Genomic DNA, 14,433 nt, shown 5'->3' on the forward strand with positions numbered 1-14,433 from the left:
AATTCAGATTCCTAACTGTAGTTTTCTCTACTGAGATCCCCAAAACATGATTAAGGGTTAATTAAATATCTGATAAATATACTAAAATTCTTGGGTCTTTTTACCTCTCCAAATCATCCCTTTCAATCATTTGTCCATTAAAGAAAAAAAACTTGGAATTGTCTGTGTTATTTATATGTCTCTTACCCAACCTTCAGTAATTCCTCCATGCAGATCAACCACTACAAATAACACAAATAGAAGTCATCTATCAATAAGTTAATACTATTTTATTTCAAAATATGTACTATGTGAGTCCTCAGTTTTTAAAGTAAGCTCTTGGCATTCTAATTCAACCAATTTTGTATTTCCTGTATGATAGTTTCCTAATTACTTTCTCTATTAACAATTAAATAAAAATTCAAACACTAAATAATGGCTCTCACTGTCCCACCATATTTGAAACCTATGTAATTATCCACATTATATTTTACTAAAATATTTCTTATTCTATAACTTTTTTTCTAGTCTAGATGAGTATTTTCCTTTCTAGTCTTCAAAATTTCATCTTGTTATGGTCTTACAGTTCCCAGATCTTCATGGTGCAGGCTTTTTCTGATCTTTCAAGGCTGATCTTAAAATCATCTTTTCAGATTACCTTGTCTACCTAGTGAAATTAAATCCCTAAATTCTCTGTAACTATATTGTTACTTGATGTTGAATTCTTCATGGCATTTACACTTTCTGAAATTCTTTTTTCTGAAATATTTGCTCATTGAATGTTATCTCTGACAACATTTGATTGTAAGTTCACCCAGAGTTCAGATCTTGCTGCTTTCTCTATTGCTGTATTCACCATGGTTACAGAAGCATGTTTAGTAAATAATCATCATTCAATAGAAGCGTATGTGTTTTTTTGTATTTTTTTTTTTTTTTTGACAGGCAGAGTGGACAGTGAGAGAGAGAGACAGAGAAAGGTCTTCCTTTGCCGTTGGTTCACCCTCCAATGGTCGCCGCGGCTGGCGCACAGCATTGATCCGAAGCCGGGAGCCAGGTGCTCCTCCTGGTCTCCCATGGGGGGTGCAGGGCCCAAGCACTTGGGCCATCCTCCACTGCTCTCCCTGGACACACCAGAGGTCTGGCCTGGAAGAGGGGCAACCAGGACAGAATCTGGCGCCCCGACCGGGACTAGAACTCACTGTGCCGGCGCCGCAGGCGGAGGATTAGCCTATTGAGCCGCAGCGCTGGCCAGAAGTGTATGTTAAAAGAAAATGATAAACAGGAAAATTCTGTGAATTAATCATAGAAGTTTTTTTCTTTTTCAGCTATGAAGGAAAATATATAGCAAGGGCAACTTACTCCTCAACTCCGCACATAAAGTCAGCAGAAGTAACTGAGTTTGCTGTGTCTACTAGAATTCTGCTGGACTTGGAGATCCTTCTCATTGCAATACTCATTTTGTCTGCTATTCAAAGAGCATCAGCCTTGACTTGAAACTTGTTTGCTGACCCTGAATTAAATAACATAGCTTAGTTTGTGTGTGATTTGAGAATAACTTGTCAACTTTATTACATAAATGCCTGATGTTTAGTTCAATTCAACTGACATATATTGAACATCTGAGTAGAGATCTTGATCTCTCTTTGTGAGAGCTCACAGTGTAATGGGGAAAAAGAGATATAAATAATCAAGGTCAATAAAGGAATTTAGAAAGGAGACAATAGATCAATAAACGTGGGAAAGACTGAATAGCATGACAGTTGAAAGCTGCACTTAATGATTACAAGGAAGGTCAGGAAGGAATGTTTGTGGAAAGGAGATTGGAAAAGTCAAGGTCAGATTGTGAAAGACATAAAACCATGATACAGAGCTTGGAGCTTGAGCATAATGCACTGGTGAGAAAAGAAAGTGATCAAAGCGAGGCTTATCTGGAAAAGATAACTGCTGGAGTCAGCTTTACGGTGCAGCAGAGTAAGCAGCGCTTGCAGCAGCAGCATCCCCTATCAGGGTGCTGATTGGAGTCCTGTCTCTCCGCTGCTGCCCCAGCTTCCCATTAAAGACCCCAGTGGAGTCAGCAGAAGATGGCCCAACTACTTAGACCCATGTCGCCTATGTAGGAGACCAAAATGGAGTTTCTGGCTCCTGGATTTGACCCAACTCAGACCTGGCTGGTTTTGCTATTTGGGAGGTAGGCCAGCAGATGCAAGAGCTCTCTCTCTGTCTCTCCTTCTCTCCGTCTGCTCTTCAAATAAATTTAAAAATCTTTAAAAAGTAAAATACTAATGGTTGATAATGATGGAATTGAATGGATAAGTAAAAACACAAAGGTATAGAGTCCAGCTGGAATTGGTCATTAAAATAAATAAAAGATATGTGAAAAAAAAACACAAAAATTTCACAAGATGCTGAACTATTACCTTTATGGCATATACAGCTGACTTTTATGACATAACTAAGGTTTCTGAAGTCTTTAACTTACATTTTGATGACTTCATCTTCCCAAACAATAAGAGACGTCTTTCTCTTATGAATATACAATATGGCATTCATTCTCCTCTGGTCTACATTTCATTCTATTTCAAATTGTAAAATAATCTTTCTCTAAACAGTAAGCATATCAACTCGGTTAAACCTGCCACATAATGGATCATGATAATAAATCAGTTACTTAACTTGAATTGAAAGTTTGAGTCAAAAATGCTGAGTTCCTCCATTCTTCATTATGCCTCAAATTATTTGGCTTCAAATAAATCCGGAACACATTGCTTGCAACAATGTGATACAATTCTTCATGCTACTCAGAAAAATAAGTTTTTTTTAACCCTTAAAAGTGGGTCTTTGACATAAGAATTCTTTTAAACTAGGAAGTAAATAGAAGCAAATATTAAGAAAGTTCTCTATAATCTCTCCTTTTGCCTAAAGGAAGGATATAAATTATTCTTTACTAAAGACAACCTTGAACTCTGATCAGCCCAGAGATAGCACCAGAGAAATCTGCAAACAAATCTTACTCCATTAGTTTTCCCCCATATATTTGTCTTCCTAGTTTCCAACTTGTGTAAGCCTAAAATTGTTGTCTTTTGTCATTTCGCTACTAATTTATTGTTTTTTTTGTTGTTGACGATATTATATAAATCCAAAGTTAGCCATGAGTTACCTATTCTGAGGTTTCAGTATGAAATATACTTATTTTCAAATTGATAAAATTAATACATTTCTGCCTGTATTCTGGCTAAGATCAAGTGTACTCTCTTCTATCACTCTTTTGTTAGCAGAGTCCAAGGTGAGAACATAGAAACCCAGGATGAAAAAATGAGTTTTTCTCCTCTGTAGTATCCTCAGACTGATAATAAAAGTAAATAATATTCTTGATAATATTTGATAGTTACAACATATCACCCTGTACTATGCAGTTTACATTCAAAAGTTTATACAAGTGATGTTTGTCTGTGTATGGCTACTTTCACTAGCATGATATTTTTGAGAATTGAAATTTTCAATGTACCTATGGACAATATAAACATTGTGTGGATGTTACATATGTATGTTACATATATAACTACTTATGTATATAGTTACAAATATTGTTTCATTGAATTATACCATGTAAATGACAATATACTCTTCTTTTCAGTGTTAAAAAGAAGAAATGGAAGGGGGATAATGAGGACTCTTGGGATACTAGTAATGTTTTCTTTTCAATTTAGGTGGTGGTTATAAGTTTGATCAGGGACAAAAAACCATTTATCTGTACACTTATGTGCACTTTTGGTATGTATACTATATTTTCATAAAATGTTTTAAAAATGTTTATATAAAGGGAAGTATTATTATGCTTATTATAGATTATAAGCAAGAGTTTGGAACTCCATCTTGATCTTCCAAATGGGTGGCAAGGACTCAAGTACTTTAGCCGTAATTTGGTTCAACCAAGGCACATTTGCAGGAAGTTGGATTGGAAGGTGGGGACAGGACTTGATCCCAGGCACTCTGACACTGGATGTGGGTACTCTATACAGTGGCTTAACCCATTACAATCTCATTTTCTTCATTTTAACTTTTGAAAATGCTATCTTGACCTCATTTTTTTTTTTTTTTTTTTTTGACAGGCAGAGTTAGACAGTGAAAGAGAGACAGAGAGAAAGGTCTTCCTTTCCATTCACCCCTCAAGTAGCCGCCACAGCTGGTGCGCTGCACTGATCTGAAGCCAGGAACCAGGTGCTTCCTCCTGGTCTCCCATGGGGTGCAGGGCCCAAGCACTTGGGCCATCCTCCACTGCACTCCGGGGCCACAGCAGAGAGCTGGACAGGAAGAGGAGCAACCAGGACAGAATTCGGCACCCCAACAAGGACTAGAACCTGGTGTGCCGGCGCCGCAGGCGGAGGATTAGCCTAGTGAGCTGTGGCGCCAGCTTTGACCTCATTTTTACACACTCTGAAATGATCTCTCAAATTTTGTGTGGAGAGAAATCTACCAAACTTAGTTAAAGCAGAGAGTTTTGTTGTTATTTATTGTCTAGCCAAAATTTAGTTCAGATATTGAGTGAGAATACTGTACAAAAGAGGGACTATAAAAGTTTATTACTGGTATGATTGAGGTCTCTGGGGAAAGTAGGACAGGAAACTCAGGTCCAAAATGATTAGGGAGAGGAGTCCAGAGGAAAGGGTGGATGTTAGAAGCTGTCAGCAGTCATGCATCCAAAAGTTGAGCAAGATTCCTATGTCTTTTTTTCTATCATTTATATGTGTATCACTTAGTATTTAATTTTAATGATTTAATAAGACATAATATTTTCAACAGAACTGCCAACTTCTCACATAAATAGCAAAACACTAAGATATTTAGATGTGTTGGAATTTACCCATAGTATTCCATATTCTCCAGCATCCTAAATGGGAATTTTCTTTTTTTTTTTTAATTTGGTCTTTCTTTAGTATGTTGTTAGGTAAACCCCCAACTGATTCTTCTTTTAAATTTTCATTTGTAATGTTAAGAAAAAAAAAAAAAACAGTTCCAGGATACAGAAAATTTTATCATCCAAAAATTTAAATACAGATATGAATCTCTCTTAATGCCCTCAAATTTTATAAAATAACCATTTCATAAATGTTTTCTATATTTCTTCCTTTTTAATATATTTAAAAACATTTATTTGAAAAGCATAGTGACAGAGGGGGAAAGAGAGTGAGAGAGAGATTCACTGCCCAAACGGGCACAAAACCTAGGATTGCGACAGACCAAAACCAGAAGCCAGGAGCTCGGTTCTGACTCCCACATTGCTGTCAGGGGCACAAGCACTTGGGCCACCTTCCGCTGCTTTCTCAGGCACATTAACAGCCAGAACTCACACCAGCACTATGATATGATGTGCTGCTGCAGCTTAATCCCCTGCACCACAATTCCACCCCCTCTTGAATATTATTGAGATGAGTTTTGATTTTACAGAAAGTTTAAAAACTTGCTGAAGTTACAAGTTATTAGCTGTGAGAAATCTTCTAGCTACTAATCCACCAATCTAATGTTTAGGAATAATATACTTAAAAAGGGCATTAGGCTGCTGTTCTTTATCCTCCTCCACTGTCTTCTTTTTCATTTTTCTTTCTTCTGACTTCTTCTCCCTCCCTCTACCCACTTCTTCCCCTCCTCCTCTTCTGTCTCTTCCTCCTCCTCCTTCTTCTTTGTTTTCTTTATTTTCTTCTTTTGCTAGATTTTGAACTTTCCAAAAGGCAAAAGTCAAAGTGTATAACAACCACACTGGGAAAACAGCTGTCAGTAGAAGAATTTCAAGACTCATTTTCTTCTTTCCTCCCTTCCTCTCTCCCTACCTCCCTCCCTGCCACCCTCCCTTCCTCCTCCTTTCTTTCCTTCCCTTCACTTTCCCATTTCCTTTTCCTTTTCTTTTCTTTTTTCCTTTCTTCCTTTCTTCTCCCCTTCCTCCCTTCCTTTTTTCCTTTTCTCCCCCACCTTCTTTCTTTTTTTCTGAACACCATAGTGCTTAGACTTACAGTTCAATTAGATCAAAACATCATGGAGGCCCCTTTCTCACACTAACTCTTGTGCTGGTGGTACTGTGTAAAAAATAGTTCTTCATGTACATGGATTTCTGGTTGTGTATCCTTATTTTGGATAAACAGCAATGGTTGTTTGGATCCAGGACTATATGAAGTCAACCCAAGAGGAAAGCTTATTAAATTAGGAAGGACACTGAGGTTAACAGATCTGTAAATTCTGCACCATACCTCATTCAGGAAAGACTCAGAAAGCACAGAAGCCTCACCCAGAACTTTTGTTGTTCATAATATTTAACCACTAAGAACCTGGTCTGAATTCAGCCGTGAAGTCCCATATTATGGCTATTAGCAAACACCCTGTGTGACTCTGTTCCCATTTATTCTATCCTCTGCCAGGTAAGTGATGCGCTGGTTTGAAAGCTATAATTTTATGAAGAGATGGACATTTTTTATCAGTCTCAAAAGAATACAAACCTAAAGTAATATCTGACTGCAAATACTTTATATGACTTTTATTTGGGAGAACATCTCAAAGATTTAGGAGCTAGACAATTTCTCATTTGGGTTGCTTGCATTTCTATTTCAACCAAGTTTTTCATAGCTTTTGAAGTTTCAAATGGTCTACAGAAATATAGGCTAGTGCTGCTCCTGGTTTCTGGATCATGTTTCTTGTTTTCTCCAGCGGTTACTACATATAATAAGCCAGGCCCATTATATTAAATTTAGTCAATGCTACACAATCTCTGGACATTACCATCTCCTATGGAAGACATATATTACCCTGGAGAGAGGTTTCTTACCCTGTCAAACACACTTAAGCCTGACATTAGAAACTGAGAGTAGTGAAAGTAAATTGAAAACAAATCAACATAATTGTATAGGGCTTATTAAGAAAATATTTTTCCATTTCAAATTTCAAACTGTGTAGTATAAAAAGTATCAATGATAAAAATTTTTAAGTATTTGAATTCTATCTAAAATATATTTGCTCAAGTTTGCCATTATATCATTATAGTGAACAGTATGAAAAAAAAATATAGGCCAAATCGAAAATTGCTTCTCAATTCTGTGTCCGGAAGTACCTTGGAAATATGCCACTATGGTTGTAGTGGAGAAAGGCTGGAAGAAGAATACTGAAATGTAGGTTCAGGTTTCAGGTATCTGGGTGGTCCTTGGTAAAAATCTGTCAGTGGCAGGTTTTCAGCAAAATCAGCGGGCAGATAGGGAGGACAGGGCTCAATTTTCTTCTATTTATTTGTTTTTGACAGAAATCTTAAAATTGTGGCATTTCATTTTGGTGCTATTGTATATTTCCTACAACTTAATGTAAACCTAGGAAAACATTAAGAAGAGAGCTAAAATATTGATTAAAGGTCAGAATAAATTAGTTCTAGTACAAATGAACTATTAAATATCATGTATTATAGTTTGGGGAATAAAATTTGAGCAAAAAGAATTTACAGACAAAATTGTGATTTTCTAATCATGATATTCTAATCTGGAGACCTACATTCCCATTCATGAATTGATCATCCAGCTTAAATAATTTTCTTGTCTGGGGATCCTTGGACGAGATTTGTCATTTCCTTTTTTAAAGGCTTGATATTTATTTATTTAAAAGGCAGTGGTAGAGACAAAGAGAGAGAGGGGGAGAATTAGCGAAAGAGATCATATATCCACTGGTTCACTCCAACTGGTTAACTATAAGAGCCATGATTGGTCTAAGCCGAAACCAGGAGCCTGGAGCTCCATTCAGGTCTCCCATTGAGGTTGTAGTCACACAAATTCTAGGATCATCATCCAGGTGCAATAACAGGGAGCTGGATCAGAAGTGGAGTAGACAGGATTTAAATTGACTCTCATAAGCGATCTGGTGCCACAAGCTAAGGTTTAACCTCCTGTGCCACATTGCTATGCAAATTTTAGATTTCACAGTTGGAGAAACAAACTTCTGATGAATGAAATAGCTTGCCAACATGTGGCAAATTGTGATCAAAGAAGGCTCAGATAAGTAAGCCTCTATGTCTACAGTCTTTTTAACCATTAAAATAGAAGCCTCTCTTAGTAATACAAAGGTTCTTCAAAAAGTTCATGGGAAATTTATATTATGAAATAACTATACATGCGTATCAAAACAAACCTATCCTTCAATACTATTTTCCATGAAATTTTTGGCACAGCCTCATATTCTGTATGTTCTTCCTTTGCAATCTCTCTCCCACATTTCTCCTTGAGAAATAAGTAAGAAAGAGATGAAATAAAGTATTTAGATGAAATGTTTGAATATTTTTGACATGGATGAGTAGAATTCTGTCTTTTATCCTAGGAAGACCAAAAAATGATTGCTAGATACCAGATATTTCTCTTTTCATTTTTCTCAAAGTTAATGTTCCTCTATCTCAGATGTGCTCCTTTCAACCCTGGACTTGTAGATATCGCAGCTGGTCACCCTTTGGCAAGGAGGATCCCTTTAGCTGATTTTCAGTGGCTGCAACATGGAAAGATAGTGTTTACTAAAATTTCAAGGAAAAGAAAAATAAAACATACCAAATTGTGGCTGCTCAGCTGTCAATAAATCAAAGCATTTTCTTATAAACATAGTAAGGGCTTATATATACACATATACATTTATATACATCCTCCCAACACATTTACCGGACAGCAGTACCTCACAAATTGGAAAGGGCCACTCTTGTGCTGTGGGAACAGAGAGAAAAAAGAAATCCTTGGCAGCTGCTTGCAGAATACAGCTCTGACTGTGTTGATGATAGAGTTTTCCTTGTAGAAGTTGAGTAACAGAGATCGGGCTGGATATATGAAACATCCAATAGCAAAATGATTTATGCACCGTGATTTGTATTCTTTGCCTTCTCTTTGAAAGATTCAGAAACCCAGTAGAGATGCTTGACGACATAAATACTAATTTACTGCTAAACGGTCAAACAGTAAATTCTGTGTTTGGAATAAAAGATGGATACAAGTACCTACATTTCTGGTGATCACATTTTAGTAAAAGAGATAGAAATATACATTCATATAAGCAAGGAAAAATAGTTTCTGCTTGTGATAAGGAAATATATCAGACTAACAAAGGAAAAACATATTTATGGAGATGCAGGGTCAGGCCAGTTTGTGAGGTCTACAACATAGTTATAAATCCTCACATTGAAAATTAGAAAGCTTTATGTGGGACACATATTGAAAAACCACCAATTTTCTGCAGTAAATCAAGGTTTTGAGTAATCTTTTTTTAATTTTCTAAACCTTGATAAATTTCATTTTGCAAAAGATATTTAAGAACAATGGCCCCTTTTGGTCAAGAAAAACCCATGCTTAAGCAAAAACCTCATGTGGTATTCCTCTATATATGAAGATGTTTCAAAAATTTAATGGAAAATTGAATTAAAGGATAAGTTTATTTTGGAGCAATTTTGAAATATGTAGTTTTTTCATAATATGCATTTCCTTTGAACTTCTGAGGACCCCTTGCATACTTGTTATAGAAGGATTGCTTTATATTTTATGCTCTTTATTATATATTTTACTGATGATGTGAATTTGTGCATTTTTCAATTTCTAACTATTTTAAAGTAAATTATATCAATAGTCCGATAGTCATGAGACAGCTTACAAATCAATAACCAGTATCACAGTTTAACTAATACAAAAGATCAGAGTGGAGCAGTGCTATTCAGGAAAAAATAGTTTTTTTCTTAATAGCAACTGCCCATCACCAACCATTAGTTCCCATACTAAACAACTGTGGTTTTAATTAAAATAAACAGCTGTCCCCACATTCATAGAACAGGTTATATACAGCTTGAGTATGTTGAAGAAGGCAAACAGATCTTGTATTCTAACATTTGTATATCTGCACCCCAGTCACTGTTTGCTGCTATTGTCCAGAGTCAAATATAAAGAGGAAGGCTTTTGAATCTCCTCACCATTTATTTTTTCTGACAGGCAGAGTTAGTGAGAGAGAGAGAGAAAGAGAGAAAGGTCTTCCTTTTGCATTGGTTCATCCCCCAAGTGGCCGCTAGTGGGTGCAGGGCCCAAGGACCTGGGCCATCCTGCACTGAACTCCCGGGCCACAGCAGAGAGCTGGACTGGAACAGAAGCAGCTGGGACAGAACCGGCGCCCCAACCAGGACTAGAACCCAGGGTGCTGGCGCCACAGGCAGAGGATTAGCCAAATGAGCCGAGGTGCCAGCCTGAATCTCCTCCCCATTACTACAGGCACCTTGCCCCACCTTTATAGATACAGCAACACTTCCAATTCATTCCTTTTTCTCTTTTTGTACTTTAGGAAGCTACACACTAAAATCAAGGATATATGAAAGCAATTATTCATACAAGAAAAATTAGAAGGCAATTATTCTTATCTAGGAGAAGCACAGTCTCAGAACAGACCTAAAAAAAAAAAAAAAAAAAAAAAACAAAAAAACAAACAAAAAAAAAAACTTTAAATTTACACCACAGGTTCCCTGACACAGAAGGAATCTACAGCAGTCAGAAAAGAAGAAAAATCCACAAACCCTAGACTTACCACAGTATGATATTAAATTGTTAGTTTTCAACAAAAAATCATAAAGAAATAAGGATGTATGGTCATTTAAAGCAAACATCCAACACTAGAAATTTGAAGACTAGTTGGTGGATATACTAAACAAAGATCTTTCAACTGTCATATAAAAGAACTAAAGAAAGACATAGAGAAAGTTGAAAAAACAGTGTATGCACAAAATTAAAATATCAATAAAGAGATCCAAATTTTTTTTTAAAAGTTCTGGGGTTGAGAAGTAGAATAAAATTCACTATGGCTATTCAAGGAAGATTTGAGCAGGCAAATAAATGAATGAATGTTCTTAAAGGTATACCAAATTGAGTTATTGAGTCTAGGGAATAAGCATAAAAACAAAAAAGACTGGAGACAAGTGTCCTGGCACAGTGAGTTGGGCTGCCACCTGTGATGCCAGCATCCCATATGGGTGAGAGTTCAAGATGCAGCTGCTCCACTTCCTATCCAGCGCCCTGCTAATGTGCCTGGGAAAGAAGCAAAAGATTGCCTGCATGCTTGGGTCTCCACACCCACATGAAACATGAATCAAATTCCAGGGTCCTGGGTTTGAACTGGCCCAGCCCCAGTTGTTGCAGCCATCTTAGGAATGAATCAACAGATGGAAGATCTCTTTCTCTCTCTCTCTCTCACCCTGTAACTCTGCTTCTCAAATAAACAAAATAAATCTTAAAGAAAGAAAAAATCTGGAGAAAAATAAACAGAAAAATTGATCTGTATGATATCAAGTGGAATGAAACATGTCTCAGGAGTTCAAGTTGGAAAAGTGATGGAGAAAATGGCAAAGAGAATTTTTCCTGAATTTATGACATATCTTTACTAAATTTGTTAGAGTGTAAAAATAAACATTCAAGAAATTTTAAAACAGCAAGTATGGGCTGGCACTGTGGCATAGTGGTTTAAGCTACTGCCTGTGTCACTGGCATCAAACATGGGTACCAGTTCTATTCCTGTCTGCTCCACTTCCAATCCAGCTCTCTGCTATGGCCTGGGAAAGCAGTGGAAGATGGCCCAAGTCCTTGGGCTCCTGCACCTGTGTGGAAGACCTGGAGGAGGCTCCTAGATCCTGGATTCTGGCTTAGGAACTCTAGCCTTTGCAGCCATCTGGAGAATAGGCCAGCGGATGGAGGACCTGTCTCTCTCTCAGTTTCAGCCTCTCTGTAATTCTGCCTTTCAAATAAGTGAATAGATCTTTAAAAGAAAGAAAGAAACCCCCGGTTCCTGGCTTCCATTTGGCCCAGCGCTGGCCATTGTGACCATTAGGAGAGTGAACCAGTGATGAAATCTCTCTCTCTCTCTTTCTCTCTTTCTTTCTCTCTCTCTTTCTCCCTCTCTTCCTGTAACTCTGCCTTTCAAATAAATAAATCTTAGGGAAAAAAGTAGAATGAATACAAAGACATAAACACCAAGACATAATCAGATTGTCAAGAGCAAAATCAAAGAGAGAATCTTGAAAGGAATGAAGAAGTGACACATCACAGACAACTTACCCTCAGTAAGATTATGAATAGATTTTTTTTTTAATCAGAAACCTGGGAAATCAGAAGGTAGTAGGAGGATATGTTCAAATAACTAAAATAATCAACTATGAAATCTATATCCAGTAAAACCATCATGCAGAATTGATAGAGAAACTGACTTCCTCAGATCAAACAAGCTAAGTGAGTTCATTACTATTAAATATCCCTCATAAGAAATGATAAATGTAGTCTTTCAAGTTGAAATGAGAAGACACTGGAACGTAAGTTGAAGCCAAATGGAAAAGTAAAGGTTTCAGTAAAAATGGTTGCATGAGAAATTATTGAAGCTGGCATTATTTTAATATAGGCTGCAGCTCTATTGTTTATTTTCTACAAAATCTAGGAACCTAACAAATTTTTTTAAAAAGGCAACTAGTCCAAAAGTTAGTATTATTATAACTTTGGTTTGTAACTCTAAATTTTATTTTATGCATAATTTAATATATTAAAGAATTGTAAATTATTAGTTTGTATTTTTGTACAAACAGAATACATAAAGTATAATTTTGTGATGTTAAGAACAGAAAAAAGTGGAATGAAGGTTGTAAAGCAACAACATTTTTCTGTGCTTTTGAAGTTTAGCTGTTAAAAATCCAAATTACTATATAACTTTAGGACAGTAAATATAATTCTCAGTATAACTACAAAGAAATTACATAAACACATAAAAGGCAATAAAAACAAATTTAAACAGTTCACTATAAAATCAACTAAACACAAAAGAAAACAGTAATTCAGAAAACCAGCAAAAAGTTATGTATATAGAAAATAAACTTAAAATTATGGAAATAATTACTTTTCTATCAATGAGCATTAAAAAGGAAAAAATTTTCTGATATGCCACAACTTCGGTGAATTTTGAAAACATTATTCTAGGTTAAATAAGCCAGTTAGAAAAAGACAAACACTGGATGGGCATTCACAATGGTAAAAATCAGAGACATAAGGTAGAATGAAGGGAAAAATGGATTAGCATGCTTTAGTGAACATGCATTTCCGTTTTTCAAGATGAAGTTTTCTAAAAATGAATGGGTATTAGCGGGTGTACAACAATACAAATATAATTAATTCCACTGAGCAGTACATTTAAAAATGGTTCAGATGATATATTCTATGTTGTATGTATTTTGTCATGATTAAAAAACTGGGTGAAAAGAATAAGGCAAAATTTTAAAATGATAATGTTGATAGATGTTTTACAATACTATTGGTTAAAGCAAATCACATAATGAAGTAGGATTCACCAAAAAATCTGCTCTTGAAAAGTAATCATAGTGGTTTGTTCTTATAGGAAAGGATAAATAAATTGAATGAGCAGAAAAATGTTTGATCTTTTGAAGCATGTTTTTCATACACATACAGGCAATCAGGAAACATTTAGAATATAGTACAGACTCCTCCACTGGCCCAGAATGAGAGGAAAGTTCTCAGTGACATAGGACAGAATTCCTGGATAATATTGATTCCTTCATCAGAATCACATAATTGGATTCAAGGTATGTTCTGGGCCAATATTGAGTCCCAGCAGGCTAGACTGATATGGTAGGTTAGAATAAGTTTAGGTAAGCTCTAATTGTTACAGTCTTGCAATGTGATCCTATCTCTGTTAACGTGATACATCCAGGAATACATCCTATACACCCTTAGGATGCCTATGACTCATCTGGGACCAGAGAAAATGCTAAGATCCCACCCTGTTTGTATATCAGATTACAGTACCACCACCCCCTACTTTGTAAAACAGACTGAGAGCTGGGGGAGAGTCCTCTTGCCACAGACAGTGCATGTAGGTATAGCTCTCATTTTCTTTCATTCATGGGCAATCATCTGGTGATGGGTATTTCTGTATATGGGGTGACTCACACTCACACAAAAATACATATTTATTCCCTCATTGTTAAATAAATCTTATTGCTATCTGCTCATATTATTAGCCTCAGCTTTGAATTTTTATCTTCAGGGAATAAGAAGCTGGATTGTAAATTAATATGCTCACGCCCATATCAGGGCCAAAGCTTGTGGTGCCAACATCCCATATAGCTGTACCCTTTAAGTTTCATCTGCTTGATTTCCGATCCAGCTCCCTGCTTATGTACCTGGAAAGAGAGCAAAAGAGAGCACAAGCACTTGAGACCCTGCTGCCAACATGGGAGATCTAAATGAATTCGCTGGCTCCTGATTTCAGCCTGATCCAGCTCTGGCTGTTGTGGCCATTTTGGGGAATCCAGCAGAAAGTTCTTTTTCTCTCTTTCTTTGTCTCTATCACTCTGCCTATCCAATAAATAAATAAATAAATATATTTTTTTTTTTAAAGAAATGTATGAGGGGCAGAGCTGTGGTGTAGCAG

The 14,433-nt window shown here is 36.4% G+C and overlaps 1 long non-coding RNA gene across 2 annotated transcripts in view; it reads left to right on the forward strand.

The window, feature by feature from the left end:
* The first annotated feature begins 1,883 nt into the window (after positions 1-1,883).
* The window catches only part of LOC149128040 (uncharacterized), a 109,340-nt gene continuing 96,790 nt past the window's right edge, over positions 1,884-14,433 (forward strand). For both annotated transcript variants that reach the window (XR_016229669.1, XR_016229671.1), the window contains exon 1: positions 1,884-2,167. This is a non-coding gene — a long non-coding RNA (uncharacterized LOC149128040). The remainder of the gene's footprint in view (positions 2,168-14,433) is intronic.

This window comes from Oryctolagus cuniculus, chromosome 2 (genome assembly GCF_051225735.1).
Source record: "Oryctolagus cuniculus isolate XC-2025 breed Fujian yellow rabbit chromosome 2, ASM5122573v1, whole genome shotgun sequence".
In the NCBI taxonomy this organism is placed as follows: Eukaryota; Metazoa; Chordata; class Mammalia; order Lagomorpha; family Leporidae; genus Oryctolagus; species Oryctolagus cuniculus.